This window comes from Manis javanica, chromosome 8 (assembly GCF_040802235.1).
Source record: "Manis javanica isolate MJ-LG chromosome 8, MJ_LKY, whole genome shotgun sequence".
Classification (NCBI taxonomy): domain Eukaryota; kingdom Metazoa; phylum Chordata; class Mammalia; order Pholidota; family Manidae; genus Manis; species Manis javanica.
In genome coordinates, this window is record NC_133163.1 from 90,904,948 (window position 1) to 90,927,286 (window position 22,339).

General features: G+C 45.0%; 1 protein-coding gene across 2 annotated transcripts in view; it reads left to right on the forward strand.

Moving 5' to 3' along the window:
• The first annotated feature begins 21,089 nt into the window (after positions 1 to 21,089).
• Positions 21,090 to 22,339, forward strand: part of RAD51 (RAD51 recombinase) — a 46,587-nt gene continuing 45,337 nt past the window's right edge. The window contains exon 1 of one of the 2 annotated variants that reach the window (XM_073211647.1): positions 21,090 to 21,144. The gene's annotated coding sequence lies outside the window, so the exon portion shown is untranslated. The other variant, XM_037018900.2, reaches the window with a different exon arrangement.

Consider the following 22,339-nt stretch of genomic DNA (forward strand, 5'->3'; position numbering starts at 1 on the left):
CCTACAGCTCTAGCAGGGGTTGCAGACAAGCAGCACATGTTCTGATCCAAGAACAAAGCCCCTTCATGCTTTCCAGACTCTGCGCCTGTCTCTGCTGTCTGTGCTGGTCAACCACATGCTGGGAGCAGCCTCTGGGTCTCAGCCAGTTAGCCATGCACAGGGAGAAGCTCTGTGTTAAGCTGTGTGGTTGCTGTAGGCAGGGCTGCTCCCCGGCTCTTCTGCAGCAATGGTGGGTCAACCAGTTTGCTTGCACTGCTGCAGGGGTTGGGGGGAAGGAACAGCAGGTTGCTTATTGCTGTGAGGGGCGCTTTGGGGCTGCATTGCCACCATGGGGGTTAGGGCACCTGAAGTTCCTTAAAGTTTCCAGCCTGCTGGGCTGAGTGTGCCAGGATGATTTTATCCACCTGTTAAACCCCTGTCCCTTTTAAGACTTTTAAAGTGCCTGCTTTTCTTTTCTCCCAGGGCAGCCAGCTGTGGGAACCTGTTTGCAGTCTTAGTCTCGGACTTTACTTTTCCACTCCTCTAATATACAGGCGAGCATGCAATGTGTGTCTGTGCTCCTGGGGCAGACCACCAAAGCTGGTTATTTTGCAGTCCTGTGCTTCCGCCCCCTCCCCACTCTGATTCTTTTCCTCCTGCTGGTGAGCTGGGGTTGGGGGTCATGCTCGGGTCCTGTTGGGTCATGGCTTTGTATCTTACCCTATTCCATGAGACATTCGGTTCTCACAGATGTTGCTTGGCTTGTGTATTGTATCTTCCGGTTACTCTTTTAGGAATAGTTGTATTTGCTGTATTTTCAAAATATATATATCATTTTGGGAGGAGAGTTCCACCACCCTACTCACACTGCCATCTTGAGAATCTCTGGGATTGCTTTTTCTATTACATTAACTTTTTGAGGGTTTTTTTTTTAGTATTTTATTATGGCACACAGGGTAGAAAGTGGTACAATGTTCTTCAAATCTCAAACCAACCAGCTGTTTCCATTTGGTTTAAGTTACTTTTTTTTTGGTATCATTAATCTACAATTACAGAAAGAACATTATGTTTACTAGGTTCCCCCCTTCACCAAGTCCCCCCCACATACCCCTGCACAGTCACTCTCCATCTGCGTAGTAAGATGCTGTATTGTTACTTTTTTTATATGTAATTTGCATTTATCTGAGTTTACCGTGTGAAGCATCCCATGTTTACCAAACATAATATGAAAAGTCTGGTTTCTGAGGTGACTCCTAGTCTGTTTGGGGAGTTGATGTACTAAAAATCTTCATAGTTCAAACCCATAGCAGCATGTTACATAAAGAAACATTTTACCCATTTGCATGGTGACATATAATCTAACTAGAAATAGGTAGTGTTAAGAACTTGATAACTTTAAGTGGAGGCCACTTTGCTTTTAGGTTAAAATTGTCTAAAGAAGAAATATTGAATGACATTAGCTGACCAAGCAATTGTGTACAAACAGAAGCAGAACAGCAGATAATCAACAATTTCTTCTACCTTCCATGTCAAATAGACATGCAAGAGCTTTCATCACCTTACAGTGGACAGGATGGGAGGGGTGTGTATTTGATCCAATGTCTAACCAGTTAGAGCTATCACTGAAATTCCAGTATTTCCTGATAGACATATAGAGCAACAGCAATGCAACCTACAAGTGTATAATCTCCCCCTTTAGTGACTGCTAACAATTTCATTACCTCTATCTGTAGTTTTTAAGAAGGTTGAAATGAGTGGCAGTAAGTGTCATTTACTTCAGGCAACAGAATTAAGTTAACACACTGAATCATGATCTCAGGATTGCAGGCAACATGTTTGCAATGGCAAATGACCTTTGATATTCTTTCTCTCTCCATCCACAATTATACATCAATAAAAAATTACTCCTAATTATATCATTTGCTCAGATTTCAACTTTTGCTGATGGTATTTAGGCTATATTTTTTAAATGTGGTTATAGTGATAGATGGGTGGGATTCACATTGTAGCCATATTGCATTTACTATTATATACTAGTAGTAAAGTTACCTCTTTACCATAAAGGGTATATTTATCATAAAATTTTCAAATTGCCTCCAAGAAAGCCATTTCCCAACATTAGATAGTACATTTTAGGGGGCAAAGTATATTTCTATTGTAAAGGAAAAGGAACCCCAGTGACTCTCATTTACTAGTTTATGATCAGTAATATTTTGGCGGGGAATGAGTTCATGAAAGGTCATGACTTAATTGTAGCCCTCAGAATCACCAATTAAGAAGAGAAATGCATTGTCATTGTAAAAATTTTGACTCAAGAAATTTGGAGATCAAATTTCTTTATGGCTCATATTCGTGCTTTTTTAAGGTATTTTAATTAAAGTCAACAACCACAGCAAGAAATTTCATTCAGTGTAACTTTATTTACTATTTATTGCACATAAGTCGAGGTCTTTAATTTCTAGCCACCAAAGATTCAAAGGGTTACTTTTTCCATGAATTTTAACATTAACATTAATGAATTCACTTATTCATGACATTTCTTAAGTTGTAAACATCTGAATTATTCAGATGGCCACAAATCCTGAACTCATAAGCGTAGACCATGCACAGGCTGTCAGCAAGCCAGGAAGCCACTTTGCAAGCAAACAGTTACTCTGCATAAGGAGAAAAGTCATAGCATAACATTTAATGTCCAACCTAAGTCATCTCAGAATTATACATATATTGACTTCTTAATTCATGTAATATCTGGAACTCAAGTGGTTGGTTGGTGATGAGGTTGACCTGATTTTAGGAGAATTATTCCTGGAGTAATTAAGGAAAGGATGGGGGCTCAATCTTTCTTCTTAGTTGCCTGCTCCTCCCCAGCACCTTCTTCTCTTTTCTCATCGTCCTCAGCTTCTTTGGTTTCTTCTCCTTCTTTGCCTTCGCCTCCTTCTTCTTCCTCCTTTGCTTCCTCTGATTCTTCCTTGGCAGCTTCTTCCTCTTCCTCCTACATTAATTATTATTAGTGCTTAATAAAGTTCTGATCTTTTTATTTTTTTTAATTAATTACACTAATGGACATTTTGTCTCTTATTCAGATATAAAATGATATCTGTCTTTTCCAACATTTACATCTTCAATTATTTTTTATCTTTTATTACTTCATTCTTTTATTATTACACTTTGTGGCACTTCCTAAACAATAGTAAATAATAGTGGCAATAGACAATTTTGTTGGTGATTCTAATGAAAGTGTTTCTCATGTTTCACCAGTAAGCAGATGATGGCAGCTTCTTTGGGATATCTGTATTTTTTCTTAATTATGTTAAGGAAACATCTAATTCCTTTTTATCTTTCTTCCCCTTAATCAGAAATTTACGTTGAATTTTATTGAATGCTTTTCCAAAATGATAAAATTAACCATGTCTTTTCTCTTTGACCTATTAATATAGTAAATTATAATATACTTTCTAATATTGAATCATCACTGCACTATTAAAATGGATCACTTCCACATGACAATGCATTTCCCTTTCTATTCTACAGGCTATTCTGATCAGATTATTTTTCTCTAGACAAAAGATTAATTTACTACTGCTTAAGCTTTTGTCTTTAGTAGAGATTGCCTCCTTGAAATTTCAGATAGGTCACTTAAACTGTACTTTAGGGTATACCCAAAGGTTTTCAATTACATATTTATAAATATTCTTTTTTTAAAATTAATTTATTTGTTTTGTTGTCATTAATCTACAATTACATGAAGAATATTATGTTTACTAGGGTACCCCTTCACAACATCCCCCTCACAAACCCCAGTACAGTACTATCCATCAGCGTAGTAAGATGCTGTAGAATCACTACTTGTCTTCTCTGTGTAGCACAGCCCTCCCCATGCCCCCCCACACATTATACATGCTAATCACAATGTCCCCTTTCTTTTTCCCCATCCTTATCCCTCCCTTCCCTTTCTCCCCAGTCCCTTTCCCGTTGGTAACTGTTAGTCCATTCTTAGGTTCTATGATTCTGCTGCTATTTTGTTCCTTCAGTCTTTCTTTGTTCCTATAGTCTTTGGGTTTGAGGTGAGTCTCTTGTAAGCAGCATCAAGATGGGTCTTGCTTTTTTATCCATTCTATTATTCTGTGTCTTCTGATTGGTGCATTCAGTCTATTAACATTTAGGGTGATTATTGAAAGATATGTACTTATTGCCATTGCAGGCTTTAGATTCATGGTTGCCAAAGATTCAAGGTTAGCTTCTTTAGTATCTTACTGTCTAACTTAACTCACTTATTGAGCTATTTTAGACACTGTCTGGTCATTCTTTATTTTTCTCTCTTCTTATTCCTCCTCCTCCATTCTTTACATGTTGGTTGTTTTATTCTGTGCTCTTTTGTGCTTCCTTTAACTGCTTTTGTGGATAGTTGATTTTATTTTTTGCCTTTAGTTAGTATTTGGTTGGTCTGCTTTCTTTGCTATGATTTTATTTTCTCTGGTGACATCTATTTAGTCTTAGAAGTGCTCCCATGTAGAGCAGTCCCTCTAAAATACCCTGTAGAGGTGGTTTGTGGGAGGCAAATTCCCTCAACTTTTGCTTGTCTGGGAATTGTTTAATCCCTCCTTCATATTTAAATGATAGTCATGCTGGATACAGTATTCTTGGTTCAAGGCCCTTCTGTTTCATTGCATTAAATATGTCATGCCATTCTCTTCTGGCCTGTAAGGTTTCTGTTGAGAAGTCTGATGATAGCCTGATGGGTTTTCCTTTGTAGGTCACATTTTCCCTCACTCTAGCTGCCTTTAAAACTCTGTCCTTGTTCTTAATCTTTGCCATTTTAACTATTATGTGTCTTGGTGTTGTCCTCCTTGGATCCTTTCTGTTGGGAGTTCTGTACACTTCCATGGTCTGATCGATTAATTCCTCCCCCAGTTTGGGGAAGTTTTCAGCAATTATTTCTTCAAATACTCTTTCTATTCCTTTTTCTCTCTCTTCTTCTTCTGGTACCCCTATAATGCGGATATTGTTCCTTTTGGATTGGTCACACAGTTCTTTAAATATTGTTTCATTCCTGAAGATCCTTTTATCTCTCTCTGCGTCAGCTTCTATGCATTCCTGTTCTCTGGTTTCTATTCCATCAATGGCCTCTTACATCTTACCCATTCTGTTTATAAATCCTTCCAGAGATTGTTTCATTTCTGTAATCTCCCTCTGGACTTCATTCCTTAGCTCTTGCATATTTCTCCGCATCTCCATCAGCATGGTTATGAGCTTTATTTTTAATTCTTTTTCAGAGACTGGTTAGGTCTATCTCCTTCTCAGGGTTTGCCTCTGTGATCTTGGTCTGTATCAATTTCTTCTGCCTTTTCATGGCGATAGATATATTTGTGGGGAGCTGGCACATGTGTTGGGTAAGAGAAAGTCCTTTCTTGCCAGTTTATGGCCTTCCTCTCCTGGGATAACAGCGGCCTCTAGCGGCTTGTGCTGGGCAGCTGTGTGCAGATGGAGCTTCTGATCTTGCCCGGCAGCTATGGAGTTTATTAGGCTGTGCAGTTGTTGTGGGCATGGCCTGCCTCAGGCTGCTGCTTCAATATGGAGCTGTGTCAGAGGGGGAACAAGTGGGAGGCTGTTTACCGTGGTGAGGGGCCTCCAAGCTGTGCTGCAGGGGTTCGGGAACCCAGAGCTCCCTGAGGTTCGCAGCTGCTGGGCTAAGTGTCCCAGGGTGCTTCCATCCAGCTGTGGGTCCCTGTCCCTTTAAGACTTCCAAAAAGCACTCGCTTTTCTTTGTCCCTGGGTGCACTGGCTGTGGGGACCCGCTCACAGGTCTTACTATCCTATTTCCCTAGTTTCCAGCACCCCACACATGCACTGTGTCTGTGCTCTGAGGCAGATGGCTAGGGCTGGGTGTTCAGCAGTCCTGGGCTCCCTCTCCCTCCCTGCTCGGACTCCTCTCCTCCCCCAGGGAGCTTGGGTGAGGGGCGCTCGGGTCCCGCGGGGCCGTGGCTTGTATCTTACTCCCTTTGAGAGGCACTGGGTTCTCGTGAGTGTGGATGTAGTCTAGCTATTGTCCAGTGTCTTCTGGTCTCTCTTTTAGGATTAGTTGTATTTTCAAAAATATATTTGGTTTTGGGAGGAGATTTCTGCTGCTCTACTCACGCCACCATCTTGGTTCTCTCTCCTATTTATAAGTATTCTTGATGCTGGGGTTCTTGTTCACGAAGCTGAAGAATGAGCTTCACAAACACTCAAGGTAGGAGAGCAAGGTACAGGCTTTTATTTAGAAATAAAGTGAGAGAATAGAGCTCCTGGCTCACTCCAGGAGTGGACAAGAGAGCCCATAGTGGTGTGTTGTCTAGGGGGTTTTATAGGCAGTTGAGGATTTTTCAAGAACATGAAAAAAACTCAGGGGTGGGGACTTGTTAAGTGGTCTCTGAATATTTAGAATTAACTTAACACAAGCAACTTCCTCTGCTGATTTCTCTCTGAGATGCCAGTATCCTGGTCTGGGAGCATATGAAACAAGGCCACCTGCTCAGCCCCCAAGGTGGGCTGAGGTATTGTTTGCTAAAGAGTAAGTTAAGAATTTCTAACATCGTAACTTCTTGGGTATTAAAATGCAATCTTATCTTTAAGGTGGAATCCTTCTTGCCTTTTATTGTGTTGTTTATGCCTGGGCTTATTTGCTAAATTAGTTGCCCAGTTTGCAAAATCACTTCATCAGATCTGAAGGAGGAAAGACAGCACATAGGCCGGGACCTTTTAGTATGCTAAAGTGAATCTTACACATGATTATAAATGATTAGCGTAATAAAACATTGCTACTCTTCTTTATCTGGGGAACATTAACTGACCTCACTGAAGAATGATTCTAGAGCTTAATGTTTAACATAGAGTTTTAGTAGGGGGTTTCCTTGCATGTAGTTACATTGCTCTGACTGCAAATATCCCACCCTGTCTCCTCCAGAGGCCCTCACCCTACTCTGACTACATCCAGGGTCTCTGTCTCATTCTCATAGATTGCTAAATTAACTGTTAGAGTGAAATCTAGTTTTGTTAGGCAGGAAAATAGATATGAGCAGGGTGGAAAGATAAAAAGGCCAGGGAAGTCCACTAAAATGACCCAGAGTTAATCAATTAAAGCTCAAAAAGCCAAGAGCAATTTGGCCTAGAATGTTTGAATATTCCGCAGATAAAGGAGGGTACCTCAGCATAGCCCATTTCTTTATTGTGTTAATCATGCAGGCCCAGTTTATTTTTTAACTTTACCTATATATACACTGTTTTTTTTTCTCCTTTGGCCCTAATCAAGTATTTTGCAACCTAGGCAACTAATTTAGCATGCAGGCCCAACCATAAACAACATAGTAAAATGCGGGAAGGAGTCTGTCTTAAAAATAAGATTGCATTTTAATGCTCATGAAGTTAAGTAAGATCCTTAACTTACTCTTTAGCAAACAGACAATAATTCAGCCCACCTTGGGGGCTGGGCAGGCAGCCTTGTTTGACATGTTACCAGACCAAGATGTTGGTATCCCAGGGAGAAATCAGAGCAGGAAGTTCCTTGTGTTAAGTTAATTCTTAGTATTTAAAGACCATTTAACAAGTCTGCACCCCCAGACCTTAGTCACATTCCTGAAGAATCCTTAAAAGGGGGAATCCCCAACTTTTGGGGCCCTCCTCTCTCAGGTCGCCTGCACTTTCTAAGTGCGTAATCTTTTAACTTTAAACTCTTTTCAACCTTTCAGGGTGCTGCTCTCTGAGGTCGCCTGCTCTTTGTCTCTAAGTAACTTTAAATAAAACTTTTACTCTGCTTCACTACTGTGTCTCTGCCCTTCAATTCTTTCTTGTGGCAGGGACAAGTGAAGGACCGCCACCAGTAAGATGGCGAACTTCCGGCTTCTCTTCGGGGTCCTCAGTTCCCGCCGGCGCCACCTGAAGCCCAATCACCTCTCATCCCCCTCCCAGTCCCAGCACCTAGCCAATAGCCACCAGCCCCGTAGAAGTGACACCTCAACCACCCCATGCCCCTTCCTATATAACCCAGCACCTTTCCCTAATAAAGCAGAATTCTCTGGTGAATTGCTGCTGTGTGTCGCTCCTTTTCTTTCATTGGTGCCGAAACCCGGGAGACGGGACACCCCAACTGGGCCCCATCTTCCCCCCAACACCAGCAGCAGCTTGCCCTTGTCCTCTTGTTCTGGTGCTGGCTCATCACACTCACCACTCCTCTCTGGCCTTTAGGTAAGTTTTCCCCCCGTAGTGGGCCACTCTTCCCCGAGCTATCGCAGTGCCATTGACCGTGATTGTCCAGCAAGGCCCTGACGCTCGGGGATGAGGAGGGAACTCTCCCCGCCTCAGGACTTCATGGCTGAGGCGGACCCTCAGGCCCCTCCTCGAACAGCCATAAATCCCCACCTCAGGCCTTCACAGCTGCGGCAGACCCTCAGGCCACCCCTCCAACAGCCATAAACGAGGTGACTCCTTACAGATGAGAATGCTCCCTTCCCCCCCTCCTCCTTCTGTTCCATCCGCCGAAATCTGTTCTGTCTGCAGAAAACTCCTAGTGCTAGGTACCTCGTGACTCCGGCACTCTGCCTTCTTAGGGAAGTCTGGGTGATGACCCACACTTCCTAAGAAATTCTGACTCGTATACGAGTTTCCTCAGACCACCAAGGATCATCGGGGACATCCTTTGTCTCCTTGCGGTCTGCTTCCAGTCTGAGGATCTCCGTTCGTCTTCCCCTGTTTGTCTCCTTCTCTGTCCTTTAGCCATGGGAGCCTCCTCATTCCTCCCTGAAAGTTCACCTCTTGAATGCCTGCTTAACCATCTGGCTACCCTCTCCCTGATGCCTGATATAAAACCAAAACTTCTCCATAAATACTGCTCCCAATATTGGCCGACATACCCCCTAGAGAATAACAACCAATGGCCCGCAGGGGGAACTCTTGATCCTAACATCACTCGCAATCTCTTTAACTACTGCCAGTGCCTGAAAAAATGGAAGGAGATTCCCTATATCGAAGCTTTCGGCCTCCTCCTCCCCCCACCTGCCCCCTCCCAAGTTCTCCTAGCCTGCAAGCCGCCGCCCCTGTAGAAGCCTCCCGTTCACTCCCTTCCCCTTCTTCTCCTACAACAGCCCTTCTCCCTTCGTCCCCCACCATCTCCTCCCCCATCTCACCTCCTCCGCCTTCATCCCCCACAAATTAAACCTGAGCCTTTCAGCCACCCTTTAACTAGGTCCCAGGGGCCTCCTCCGTCTTTGCCCTCATCACCTGTTTCTCCCGTTAGGGACCGCCTTTGTCTTCTCACATGTTTGTAGGGAGAATGGGAAAGCACCTTCTCCCATGTCTGAATGCAGCATGGGAAAGCACAAGCTAGAGAACAACTGGTGCAGTCCTTGGAAGTTATCTGTCCACAAAAACATATCTTGTCCTCGAAGATGAGCCAAGACTCCTCACTCTGAAAATAGGGAGACCTTGAAGATGTGTAGAAACACCGCCTCTGCTTCTAGCTATGCCCTTCCCCCACTTGCTGATGTGGCAGGAATGGAGAACAAAGAACATTCTGTTTATGCATTCCATAAGCAATTAACTGGAGCCCTGCTGTAGCTCAGTTAGTAGAGCATAGGACTCTTAACCTCAGTGTCATGAGTTCAAGCCCAACTACAGTGGAAGAGGCAAGCAGCTGGGCTGCTGGCTGGCTGGCGACACGTGGGTCCAATTCTATCTTTCTTTACTTTCTTTGCCCCCCTTTCGCACTTCAGGACCTGCTCGACTAGGCACAGCTAGACTGCGTCACTCCCCCACAGACTGAGCAAGAACCCTTCAGTCCCCCTCAGACTCGGTCATGAAGGCCTCCCAAAATTATCGCCCCACACTCCAGGACGTAGCTTAGACAGACTCACTCAAGCCGTATTACAGTATACCAGCCTTGACCCAGAAACGCCTGACGGAAGACATGTCCTTATGACATACTTCCTAGCTCAAAGCTACCCCGACATTAAAGCTAAACTCAAAAAGTTAGAACAGAGCCCCGCTACCCCACAGACTGAGATCCTAACAGTAGCCTTTAAAGTCTTCCATGACCGGGAGGAGGAGAAAGAGCGCCGTAAACAAAAGGCTGATCAGGCCAATTTCCAAATGTTGGCCCATCTGATAAAACCACAACCTGGGCGCCCCTCTACAAACAAGCCCCCCCCAGGAGCTTGTTTCAAGTGCGGAAAAGAGGGACATTAGTCAAGGGCGTGCCCCTCCCCCAGATCTCCTACCACCCCATGCCCCAGATGCCACAAAAAGGGCCACTGGGGGTCTGATTGCCCAACCACCCAAAGGGGAGGCTGGACGAACAACCCCCATTCTAAGCCTGCCATAGTGGGGCTGGCAGAAGAAGATTGACGGGGCCCGGGGGCTTCTCGCCCGACCATTTCCATCACCAAATAGGAGCCCAGGGTTACTTTAAATGTAGACAGTCGCCCCATCTCCTTCCTCCTAGATACAGGAGCCACCTTCTCAGTCTTGCGAGAATACCGGGGCCCTGCCACGCCTGCCATTACTCCTATAGTCGGGGTAGGAGGTAAACAGATTTTCCCATTAAACCCCCCCCCCTTTATGCACAATCGAAGACAATCCCATACCTTTCTCCCACTCCTTCCTGGTTATGCCCCAGTGTCCCATCCCTTTACTAGGACAGGACATCCTTTCTCTCCTCCATATTTCCATAACTATATCCACTCCCAGAGCCCCCAGTACTCCCTTTCTGATGGCCCTCATAACCGATGACCCCCCTCTACCCAATGAAAGCTCCGGTTCCGCCCTCAGACACCCTGTAAATCCCAAAGTTTGGGACATTACAAGCCCCTCCGTGGCTCTATGTCCTCCTGCCTCTATCAAATTACGTGACCCCTCTCAGTATATCTGTCAGGCCCAATACCCCCTAACCACTTCAGTCCTCATAGGCCTCCAACCCATCACTCACAATCTCTTAAAAAAAAATTACCTCAGACCCACTCACTCCCCATTTAATACCCCCATATTAGCTGTTAAAACCAACGGATCTTTCCGCCTTGTCCGAGACCTTCACCTCATCAACATGGCCGTTGTCCCTATCCATCCCTTAGTTCCAAATCCATACACCCTTTTATCGCAGATCCCTGCCTCGGCATCCCACTTCTCAGACCTAAATCTCAAGGACACATTTTTTTCTATCCCTCTGGACCCCTCCTCCCCAGATTTTTTCGCCTTCACCTGGATGGACCCATACACAAGACATTCTGAACAACTCACTTGGACAGTTTTGCCACAAGGCCTCCGAGATAGTCCCCATATTTTTGGACAGGTCCTAGCTCAGCACCTCAAACAGTTTCATCATGATCACTCCGAGTCCACCTTATTACAATACGTGGACGATCTTCTACTCTGCAGTCCCTCGTGGGAACAGTCTCAACTTGACACTGACTCCCTACTTAACCTTCTAGCTTCCAGAGGTTACCGAGTATCCCCCATCAAAGCTCAAATCTCTACCCCTCCTGTCACTTACCTCAGATTCCTTCTATCTCAACAAAGAAAGTCCATTACCTTAGACAGAAAACGGCTCCTCTCTGACCTGCCCGTTCCCAAAATCAAGACAGAAATCCTTTCCTTTCTAAGCCTGGCTGAGTATTTTAGAGCATGGGTCCCTAACTTCTCCCTGTTGGCAAGACCCCTATACAACCTCAGCAAGGGCCCCTCTGAAGAACCATTATCCTCCTCACCCTGACACTCCTTCATTAAGCTCTGTCAAGCCCTTGTAGAAGCCCCAGCTCTCCATCTTCCTGATTTGTTGAAGCCCTTCTCATTATACATTCATGAGAAGTCCAGTCAAGCTCTAGGAGTCCTAGGCCAATATTATGACCCATCCTTTGCCCCAGTAGCTTATCTCTCCAAGCAATTAGACCCCACAGTTCGGGGATGGGCCCCCTGCCTATGGACATTAGCCGCTGGACATCTCTTGCAGAAAGAAGCTCATAAACTGACATTTGGGCCGCCCGTTACTATTCTGTCCCCACATCACCTAAAAGATCTCTTAATCTACAAAAGTTTACAGACTCTCCCTCCCTCCAGACTCCTGACCTTATTGTCCTCTTTCCTCCAAAATCCCATTCACCCCCTTTGCCATCCATACCTGAATCATGACTTTTTCCTCCTTTACTGCTCTCTCGCTTTTTTTCCTCATTCCTATTGTCTTCCCCGCCACCCCAGCCTCCTTTGTATGGCGATTCAGTCAGACAAACTTACACACAGCATCAAACAAAAGTTACTGCCCTCATTGCCACATCAGACTGCCCTCTGAAAAGCTGCTCTGAGCCTTTATACCTCCACTTTCCTCCCTCCACCGGTGTTCACTAGGAACTACCCTTATTCTCCCTACCTCTGCTTCCTCTATGACCAAAAACAAGCCTATTGCAGGTGATGGCCAGACACCTAGGGGAGATGTCCCTACTGTTCTTCTGCCATTCACTACATGGGTAACTCCCGGTACCCACAGTATTACTCCTCCAACCGTTTCATGAAATATCCCAACGGCTAATTCTCCTTATCAATCCCAGATCCCTGGGACTCTCGATGAGCTGCCAGAGTCACAGCCTCAGTTTACTACGGGGGTCCTCGACCTCCCACGGTACCCTTCATATCTCTCGAAAGTATGTTCCCTCTCATTCCCAGATCTCTCAAGTTGCATCAGATATCAGACATTCCAAAAAAGTCATTATCCAAACTCTTGACGGCGCCTCTTCATCTTCTTATCCCCGCCCCTCTTCCAATTTCTCCTACTCTTTGTTACAGCTCATTCAGGACACCACCATCTTTCTCAACCACACCCTTAACACCGCCAATTGTTTCTTGTGCGCATCATTACAGTGCCCACTGCTGGCCGCCATGCCCCTTAATATTTCCAACTACTCCTTCCATGCAGGACAACCCCTCTGCCCCCTGGCAGACATACCCCTTTGAGAACCAGAATACGCAGATAATCTCACCATCCACCACTGTGTAGGCCCGACTACACCCCCCTCCAGCGCACTTCACTGCCTCCCAACTCCAATATACCCTGCATTCTCGTCACCCTAATCCCACAGCTTACACTTTACAGCATGGCAGAATTTCTTGAGCTCCAACCTCCCTTGCCCTTGTGCACAAAAAGGGCTGCTTTCCTTCCCATCATGGTTGCTATCTCTTTGACCACCTCAGCCATTGGGGCAGGGTTTTCGGGAGGAGCCTTGGGTCACTCTCTATGGGCAATTAGAGATCTCAACGCCAAACTTGAGGGGGCCCTGACATCCACTGCTGATTCCCTGGCCTCTCTCCAAAGACAGGTCACTTCGCTGGCTAAGGTCACCCTTCAAAACCGGTGGGCCTTAGATCTGCTTACAGCCGAGAAGGGCGGCACCTACATCTTCCTTCAGGAAGAGTACTGCTATTACACCAACAAATCCGGCATTGTAGAAACTGCCATTACCAAACTCACCGACCTTGCCTCCAGTCTCCACTCTGCTTCCAATTCCAACCCATTCTCATTCTCGCCTGTCTCTTCTTACCCTGTATAATAAAGTTCATCAAATCCCAAGTCGGAAAAATCTCTAATCAAGCTTTCAACCAGCTTTTACTCAGGAACTACCAGCTTCTGGCCACAGAAGATCCCTCACCCTCATGTAACCTCCTCACCACACGCTGAGATGGACCCCTCTCTCCGCTGGAAACTGTTCCTGGAAACAATGGCCGCAGACGCCTGGCTCCTGACACCCATATTCTCTTGGCACCATTAGAATCAACAGGTCCTCGACCTATGGTTACAGGGAACCTTCATTGATTTCCAACCTGAAGAAGTCCACATCTACTCATCCTTACTGTGGGGAGTCCTATCAACCCTTTCCTCCCAATCCTCAAGCCCTCACTCCCTTCTCCGCCCCCGTTCAGCAGGAAGCAGTCAGAGAGAAAGCAATGTCCACAACCCCATAGAGGAGAAAGGGGGGAATGAAGGACCCCCACCAGTAAGATGGCAAACTTCCGGCTTCTCTTCGGAGGTCCTCGGTTCCCGCCGGCGCCACCTGAAGCACAATCACCTCTCGCCCCCCTCCCAATCCCAGCACCTAGCCAATAGCCACCAGCCCCGTAGAAGTGACACTTCAATCACCCCATGCCCCTTCCTATATAACCCAGCACCTTTCCCTAATAAAGTGGAATTCTCCGGTGAATTGCTGCTGTGAGTCGCTCCTTTCCTTTCAACAAGGACCCAGGAAAATACACAATGCTCCCTCAACAGTTTGTCTTATTTCCAAGTTCTTAGCAGATCATCTTGGAAGAAAAGTACAGAAAACTACTCAAATTAGTTTGAGCATAATATATGGAAGAGAGATTTATTGAACTGTTTGGGTATCTCATACACCTCCAGAGCAGTTAAGTGCTACTGGGCACCTGAAAAATAGGAAAGGAGGTCTGGAAAGCAATCAGAATTGTTTCTTCTTGTTTCAGACTCTGTCTCAGACTCTGTCTTGCTAATGGGTTTCAGCCCAGGCAAGTTCGCTATGGATTCAGTGTGACCAAAGAAATTGACTGCAAAACACTCTTTGGGGTGAAAGCATCTTACAAAACTGACGTCCAGCCCATCTCTCTCTCCTGCTCCAGCAGCAACCACACTGGCCCTCCTCCTCACCTCTCAGGTACAGATAAGCCCTCTGTTGCCCAGGTAATTACCCATTAATATGGAGATGAAAGATGCAAATGCACTAAGGCCTACTTCTTTACACCTCTGAACGCCTGTTGATATGTGTAAGAAAATAGTAATTTATCCTCCATTTGCTCCATGGTCCTAAGCTCATAAGCCAGTGAGAATTATGCCTGGGCTTGCCTGGGCTTACCCCACCTTATCTCTAAACATCCCGACCCTCCCTCAAAGCAGCAGGCTGAGTGGATCCACCACAATAAAAAGCACCACGCTGCTGCCCTCTCTCTCTCTGTCTCTGTCTCTGTGTGTCTGTCTGTCTCGCTGCTCTCTCTCTCTCTCTCTGTCTCTCTCACTCGCTGCTCTCTGTCTCACTCGCTGCTCTCTCTGTCTCACTCGCTGCTCTCTCTGTCTCACTCGCTGCTCTCCCTGTCTCTTTCACTGCTCTCTCTGTCTCTTTCACTGCTCTCTCTGTCTCTCTCACTCCCTGCTCTGTCTCTCTCACTCGCTGCTCTCTCTGTCTCTCTCTGCTGCTCTCTCTCTCTCTGTGGCTCTGTCTCTCTCTCACTGCCCTCTCTTTGTCTCTGTCTCTCTGTCCTGCTGCTCTCTCTGCTGCTCCCTCTCTCTCCCCACCCCCCCTCTGGGGCAGCCACTCTCTCCTTCAGATAATAAAGTCTCTTGCATGGGCCCGTGTCTCCTGAGTCATTCTGGGTAAAGAGGGTCAAGGCGAGATACCCTTTCATTGGTGCCGTGACTTCGGATGAGGCTCTCCCATTGACTTTGCTCTTCCTCCAGGAACCTGAGCTGCTCTGGGAACCCTCACTGCCTGATCCTCCTTCACGGGCTCACCGTCCATTTCCCTGGTCGCTCGTCTTCTCGCCCAACACTGGACTTCGATTTGGTGAGTCTCTCCTTCATGGTCAACTTAAATGTCCCTTTGGAACCTGGGAAGTGACCATTGAGTGTCTGGCACCCCCAAGGGCTCCTCTGGGACAGGGGCACCCCCAACCACGACTTTCAGAGTCACGGTTGATCCCCATAGTCGACCCTTCTCTGCCTCCCCATGGTGAGAATCCTCATCCACTGAGGCCCGGTCTCCCTTTATCTACATTTCTACTTGACTCGAAAACTCCTGGTACCAGGTGCTGAGCCTCCCCGGCGTTTTTGCCTTGACCCCACAGTTAGAGGTGGTGACGACCCCCTAACTGTGCCTGGTCTTCTCCACGACCTTCTCAATCGCTCAGGGACACCTCAGCGACTTCTGAATGGTCTCGTTCTCACCATGGGATCTGGCCCCTCCATTCCTGCAGATTCACCGCTGGGGTGCTTACTCAATAATCTAAAGCCCCTCCACCTCACTTCAGACCTCAAACCTTTTCGCTACTGTAATGAGATCTGGCCACAATATCCCTTAGACAATCAGTCTAAATGGCCTCCAAATGGGTCTTTATATCCGAAAATTCTCCGTGACTTATACAACTTCTGTGAGTGCATGGGCAAATGGAAAGAGATCCCATATATCCAGGCTTTCTCCTACCTCCGAACCAAGCTCTCTCTCTGTCTCCCCTGCAATCCTAAACACCTACTACTTGCCTTAAAGTCCACACCCCTAAGCTTTTTTCACGTTCCCAAATATCCTCAACTGCCTATAAAACTCCTAGACAATGTACCACCACGGGCTCTCTTGTCCCCTTCTGGCTCATGCCAGGAGCTCTGTCTGTCCTCTCACTGTATCATTACATCTCAATCTGTGTGTTTGTGTCTAAGCGTGTAAATGAAAAATATTTTTCTACCTCCGGATGGTATTAATAAAAATTGATTTAAAGACAAGCGCTTGTAAAAATTGGGCATTCTGAAACTTCCAGAAAAATTCTAATAGAAGGTATTAAGCATTAATGCTAATTTAAGTTGAACTGAAATAGACATGTCCTTATGGTTATCAGCTGCCTAAGTTTACCTAAAGTCATTTAAGTTGATGCTATCTGTTAAATCTTTCAAAGAAAAATGCTTAAAGTGAAGTGTAGCTTTGTCTAATGTGAGTAACTATTTAAGCAAGTGCCTTAAAACTTTTAACAGCTTCCCAAAATCAAATTCAAAAAAGTGCTTTTTACCTCTAGTTCACTCTGGTATTTTCCCAGAGGGCCCCTGGAACATGTCAGAGGAATTTTTTCTCTTTGGAGAAAATATTTGGCTAATTTGGCTTATTTACATGCTTAATTACCTGGAAGGCACTATCACAGAGAATGATGCTAAACTTTGTTACTGAATGTTTTGTGTTACAGAAATATCCAAATTTCCTTATGACAACTGTCTTACAGTAATCTCTCATCAGATCTTTTACCATTGTCATTTGTAAGTCTTTTGTCATCTATAGTCACTGTTTTATTACTCCTAAACTAGTAAACTAGATTTCAGCAGAACAGGTACTAGTTGCATAGGATTAAGTAAACTAAGGAAGATAATTTCGTGGCTTTTTGTTTCAAATGTTGTTGATAAAGTGTTTTAAGCTTTTTCTCTTAAGCTGACAACAGTTTAGTAAATGACTGCCTTTATAAGCAAAATTGAAACTTTATCTTTCTCTCTACCTGATCCCTCCAGAATTTAAAAACTCTCAGTGACTATTTTCATATTTCATGGCAGTATGTTTATTTGCATAAGTTCAATAAGAATCTGCTTTCCTTGTAAGAGGACCAGTTAAAAACACTGGTTATATTACCAAGGCTTTGACTGGAACGTCATACCTGAGAGACACGTGTGTAAACTCAGATATGAACAGACAGCTTTAAGGAACTAAGATTGACTTTATAAAGCCAACAAAGCCCCTTAAAAGAACTGGCCTGGTACCTTGCTTACAGTTTCCAGCAGCCTTACCAGGTGAGTAAGGAAGGTCACTTCCTGGCAGGTATAGGAACTTCAGAATATCTTGGGAACCTCAAGAAGAGAGGAATTCACCCAAATGTACAGGTACTGCAGGCACAACCTGATGGCAAGTCTGGCTTAGCTGTCTGGCCTCGAGAAGCCTTTAAAAGTTCAATCTGAAATTCCTTGCAAAAAGTTCCAGCAAAGCACATTTAAAAGAGCCTATGTAATCAATTACTCTTCTTGCTGCACTTATGCAAATACGTGAGCCAACTGTTAATTATTTTCTTAATCTGGATACTTCTAATAAAAATGAGGGTGATTTTAGAGAAAAGTATTGTTTCAATAATGCAGTCTTATCTATACTAAATCCTAGTACTAGTCATTGAGATGTAAACTCGATCCAGAATTCTAGTTTCCCCATGATACCTGGCTATGATTCTCAATTAGACTCTTCATATTTCTAGTTCTTATATTCAGCCATGCTTTCTTAATCTCATCAAGTTTGTCCTTCCAGAATGGAAAATCCAACTCCAGATGTTGCTACTTAACCTAATAACAGTTTGTTCTATCTTGCCTAGAAGCCACAAAACTGCAAATAGTAACAGAAATGAAACCCAGAATAGAAGCGCCAACCATCCGAGGCGCTCTCAACTGACCAGTGATGGAGACCTAGCTGCACCCTTTACTGAGCCCCCTCTCAGCATGAAGCAGCCAGAGCGGTCATCGTCCCCTTTCCCTAGCAGCAGCTAGAGTCTCTATCTGTAGAGGGGAGAATGAGACAGGGACCATAGGCTTAGACAGAATAAGGTGAGAGCCTCTGTAGAAAGCAAAGCAGGGTATTTGCAGTCAGAGCAATGTAACTACATGCTAGGAAACCACCCTCTACTAAAACTGTTGAACATTCTTCAGTGAGATCAGTTAATGTTCCCCAGATAAAGAAGAGTAGCATGTGTTTTATGATGCTAATCATTTGTAATTGTGTATAAGATTACTTTAGCATACTAAAAGGCCCAGGCCTATGTGCTGTCTTTCCTCCTTCAGATCTGACGAGGTAATTTTGCAAACTGAGCAACTAATTTAGCATGCAGACCCAGATGTAGATGGAATAGTAAAAGGCAGGATTCTTTAGCAAATAGACAATACCTCAGCCCACCTTGGGAGCTGAGCAGGCAGCCTTTTGATATACTCCCAGACCAAGACGCCGGTATCCCAGAGAAAAATCAAGGCAGGAGATTCCTTATGTTAAGTTAATTTTTAATATTCAGAGAACACTTAACAAGTTCTTCCCCAAGGCTTTAGAGATAATCCCCACCTTTTTGGAAAGGCTCTAGCACAAGACCTCAAATCCCTTACTCTAGAGCTCCACCCACCTTCAATATGTAGATGATCTCCTCCCGTGCAGTCCCTCCCTACAAATCTCCAGGATACTATTCTCCTTTTAAACTTTCTCTCAGAACACAGCTATAGAGTTTCACCCTCCACAGTTCAGCTGTCTGCCACTCAGGTCACATACCTGGGATTTCAGCTCTCCCGGCACTACAAGGCCATTACCATAGACAGGAAAAAACTTCTCCAAACCATGCCCATTCCAAACAAAGGCACCATCCCTAACTCCCAAATGGCAAGGACCATACACCGTAATCCTTTCCACGCCAACTGCAGTTAAACTCCAGGGTCTTCCCCACTACATACACAACTCCAACCGTAAACCATGTGTCTCAGTTTATTCCCCTCCCACCAAATCTCCCACAGGTTCCTACTCCACCCTGACGGGACCTCTTACTCTCCGCCTTTCGCGCTGCTCACTTCCGCTTTCATTCATCACTGAGGAAGTTTCTGCCAGCACGGAGTCCTAAGACCTCCCTTACACCAGCCATGCGTCATGCCTCAGGATTGTTAACCCTTGTCTCAACACTTACTCTTTTCACCAGACCTATGTTCCCAATGCCAGCCCTTTCTTCTCTTTCAGACTGTCCAAAAAATTGCACCATCAAGGATTCCCTTTGCCCTACAGGTTGCTTTTCTGCCTACACATAGGTCCCAAGAAATGCTATTAATTCAGCCACCCTATGTAAACATAGCAATCAGCCCAAATGCAAAAAATTTCTGACCTTACAGGATTACCAACCCCTCTCCAAAGACGATGATCCTTATTGAACCTTGAAAATGCCATCGCCACTGCAGACCAAGGGCTCATCTGAGGACCACCCCCCATCAATACAAAAATGAACTTCATCGCCCCTAATCAGCAGAAAGCAGTTACTGCAGACTGACCATCACCCCTTCCCAAATCCTCTACCACTTATAAAACAGAAAAGGGAGGAATGTAAGAAAATAGTAATCCTCCATTTGCCTCATGGTCCCAAGCACATAAGCCAGTGAGAATTATGCCTGGGCTTGCCTGGGGCTTGACTGGGCTTACCCCGCTTTATCTCTAAACATCCCGACCCTCCCCCAAAGTAACAGGCTGAGCAGATGGCCACAATAAAAGGCACCACGCTGCTGCCCTCTGTCTCTGTGTGTCTGTCTCGCTGCTCTCTGTCTCTCTGTTCCGCTGCCCTCTCTCTCTCTTTGTCTCTGTCTCTCTCTTTGTCTCTCTCTCTCTCTCTCTCCCCCCACCCCCTTCTGGGGGCAGCCACTTTCTCCTTTAGATAATAAAATCTCTTGCGTGGGCCCATGTCTCCTGAGTCATTCTGGGTAAGGAGGGTCGCGGCGAGATACCCTTTCAATATGCAGATGTACCAAAGCCAGGCAAGATATTCTGGAAATACAATTTTATCCATAACTCTCTTCCACTTTCTTAATCTCTGAATTTTTAAATGTTTCGCAGTTGGGATTTCTCTAGTTTGACATCCACACAACCACGGCGATTGCATTTTAATGAAAGGCCAAGTCATGTGACTTCACTCAGCCAAGAGGGGCTGTGGATTTGCAGATACTAAGTGGATGTGTGAAGAATGGGAGATTGTAACTCTGGTGGGTGGGGGAGATCCCAGAGTAAAGTTAACTTTGAAATCGAAATCAGTCAAAGGGAGAAATAAAGTGGGAGAAACCCGTCTATTTCTAACAAGCAGTCGGCCCGCGCAACTGCAGAAGAGCCCAACCTCTCTAATCCAGATAAGCAGGGGTAATGTAACTACCTATTGATATGGAGGTAATAATTTCTCCCCACCCCTCTTAATATGGAAACACATTAATATGGAGATGCACTAAGGCCAGACCAGAGATTCTGGAAATATTGCATTTTTACCCACAGAGGTAAAGGTGGGTAACTTTGTATGGAAGACAGTTCACTATTATCCCCAGTATTACCTTAAAAATGGAACTGTCAGTTATTTTTACCAGCAAAATGGGTTTATTGGGAAACAGGGAATTGCAATTCCAGACAAGCAAACTGGCAAAAACACAGCATGTTGGAGCACAATGAAGGGGCCCTTTAATATAAAAAAGGGAGGAAGAGTTGGACTGTTTTAAGCAAAAAGTCCATTGGTGGAAACTGGCCATCTGTCATGGCTGCTCATAGGCTGGGATCTTTGTTCATTGTGACAGCCTCTCACTGTGGGCTGTAAACGGGGGAGGCAGAAACTCTTCCCTACCCAGGTGATAAAAGAGCCAAAACAGAACGAGTGGTAAGGTGTCTGTCTCTTCTTAACTGTGGGTCTGCCACTGACCAGAGAGCGTAGTGGGTGAGAGCTCCCCTTGCAGGCTTCCGAACTCAGTGAGGCTTCCCTTTATCAATTTTCACAGCAGGGACTATAATCACTGTCTCGATTCTATCTCCAGAATGCTTCCTGAATCTGTTCACAGTCCTTTCAAGCCTCTATCTCTTGCCTGAAATACTATTTATTGCAAAAGCTTTATAACAATTTTTGCTGTCTTTACTCTCATTCTCCTGAAATCTGTCTTACAATGCCACAAGATAATAGTGTGATGATGAAATAAAAGCTTTATAAACTTTAAAGCACTCCACAAATATAAAGTAGTGATGGGGAAGAAAAAAATAGCTCTATATGACTTATCTGCATAAAAACTTTCTATGATTGGTTTATTACCTGAAGAATAAAGACCAAAGCTCCACACATGGTCTTAAGCATCTTTATAGCCTAAACCAAACATAACTTTGCCGTCTCCTCTTAATGACTCTTTCCTCATCAGACAATACTGTTCCTTGACCATGTCATTAATTTCCATACTACTTACTCCATCTGCTTATAAGTCTCCATCTCTTCTTGGCCCCGGAAGCTCTATTCACCTTTTAAAACCTGGATCACAGGCCAAACTTTCTAGCAAACTATAAAGGTTACCTTCGCAAAATCAATGCCTCCTTCCTTTGGGATCCTACAAATCTCCACTTAAGTACCACAGCTAGATTAAAATTCCAGCCACTAGCTGGAATTTCTTTCTTCCCTCCAAAAGCTCTATTTCCCAGTTTCATCCATCCGTCGTTGCTTCTTTAACTCCACTACCTCCAGGGACATGGAAAGCGCCTGCCACCGGGACTTGACTTGAAGTCTCAGAGCTACCTGAGAAGCCCAGTTCACTTTACGTAGTTCAGGAACAATTCAGAAACTGCCTTTGGGTTCCAGGCTATTTCCCAGAGCGCTGAGGGGCTAAAGCCTGGGCGAGTGCCGGCGAGGCATACTGGGAGATGTAGTCTCCACCGGGCCCCACTACCTCTTGGGGGGTGTAGTCCTCGATCTGGTAAAAGAAGAAGGCGGCAACTCCCAAGCTTTGAATTAGTTCTTAGGAGGAAAAGGAAGAGGCGATCCAGAATATAACGTGAGGTGAATTTCCGTGGGCCCTCTCTCCTGGTCTTGAGCAGAG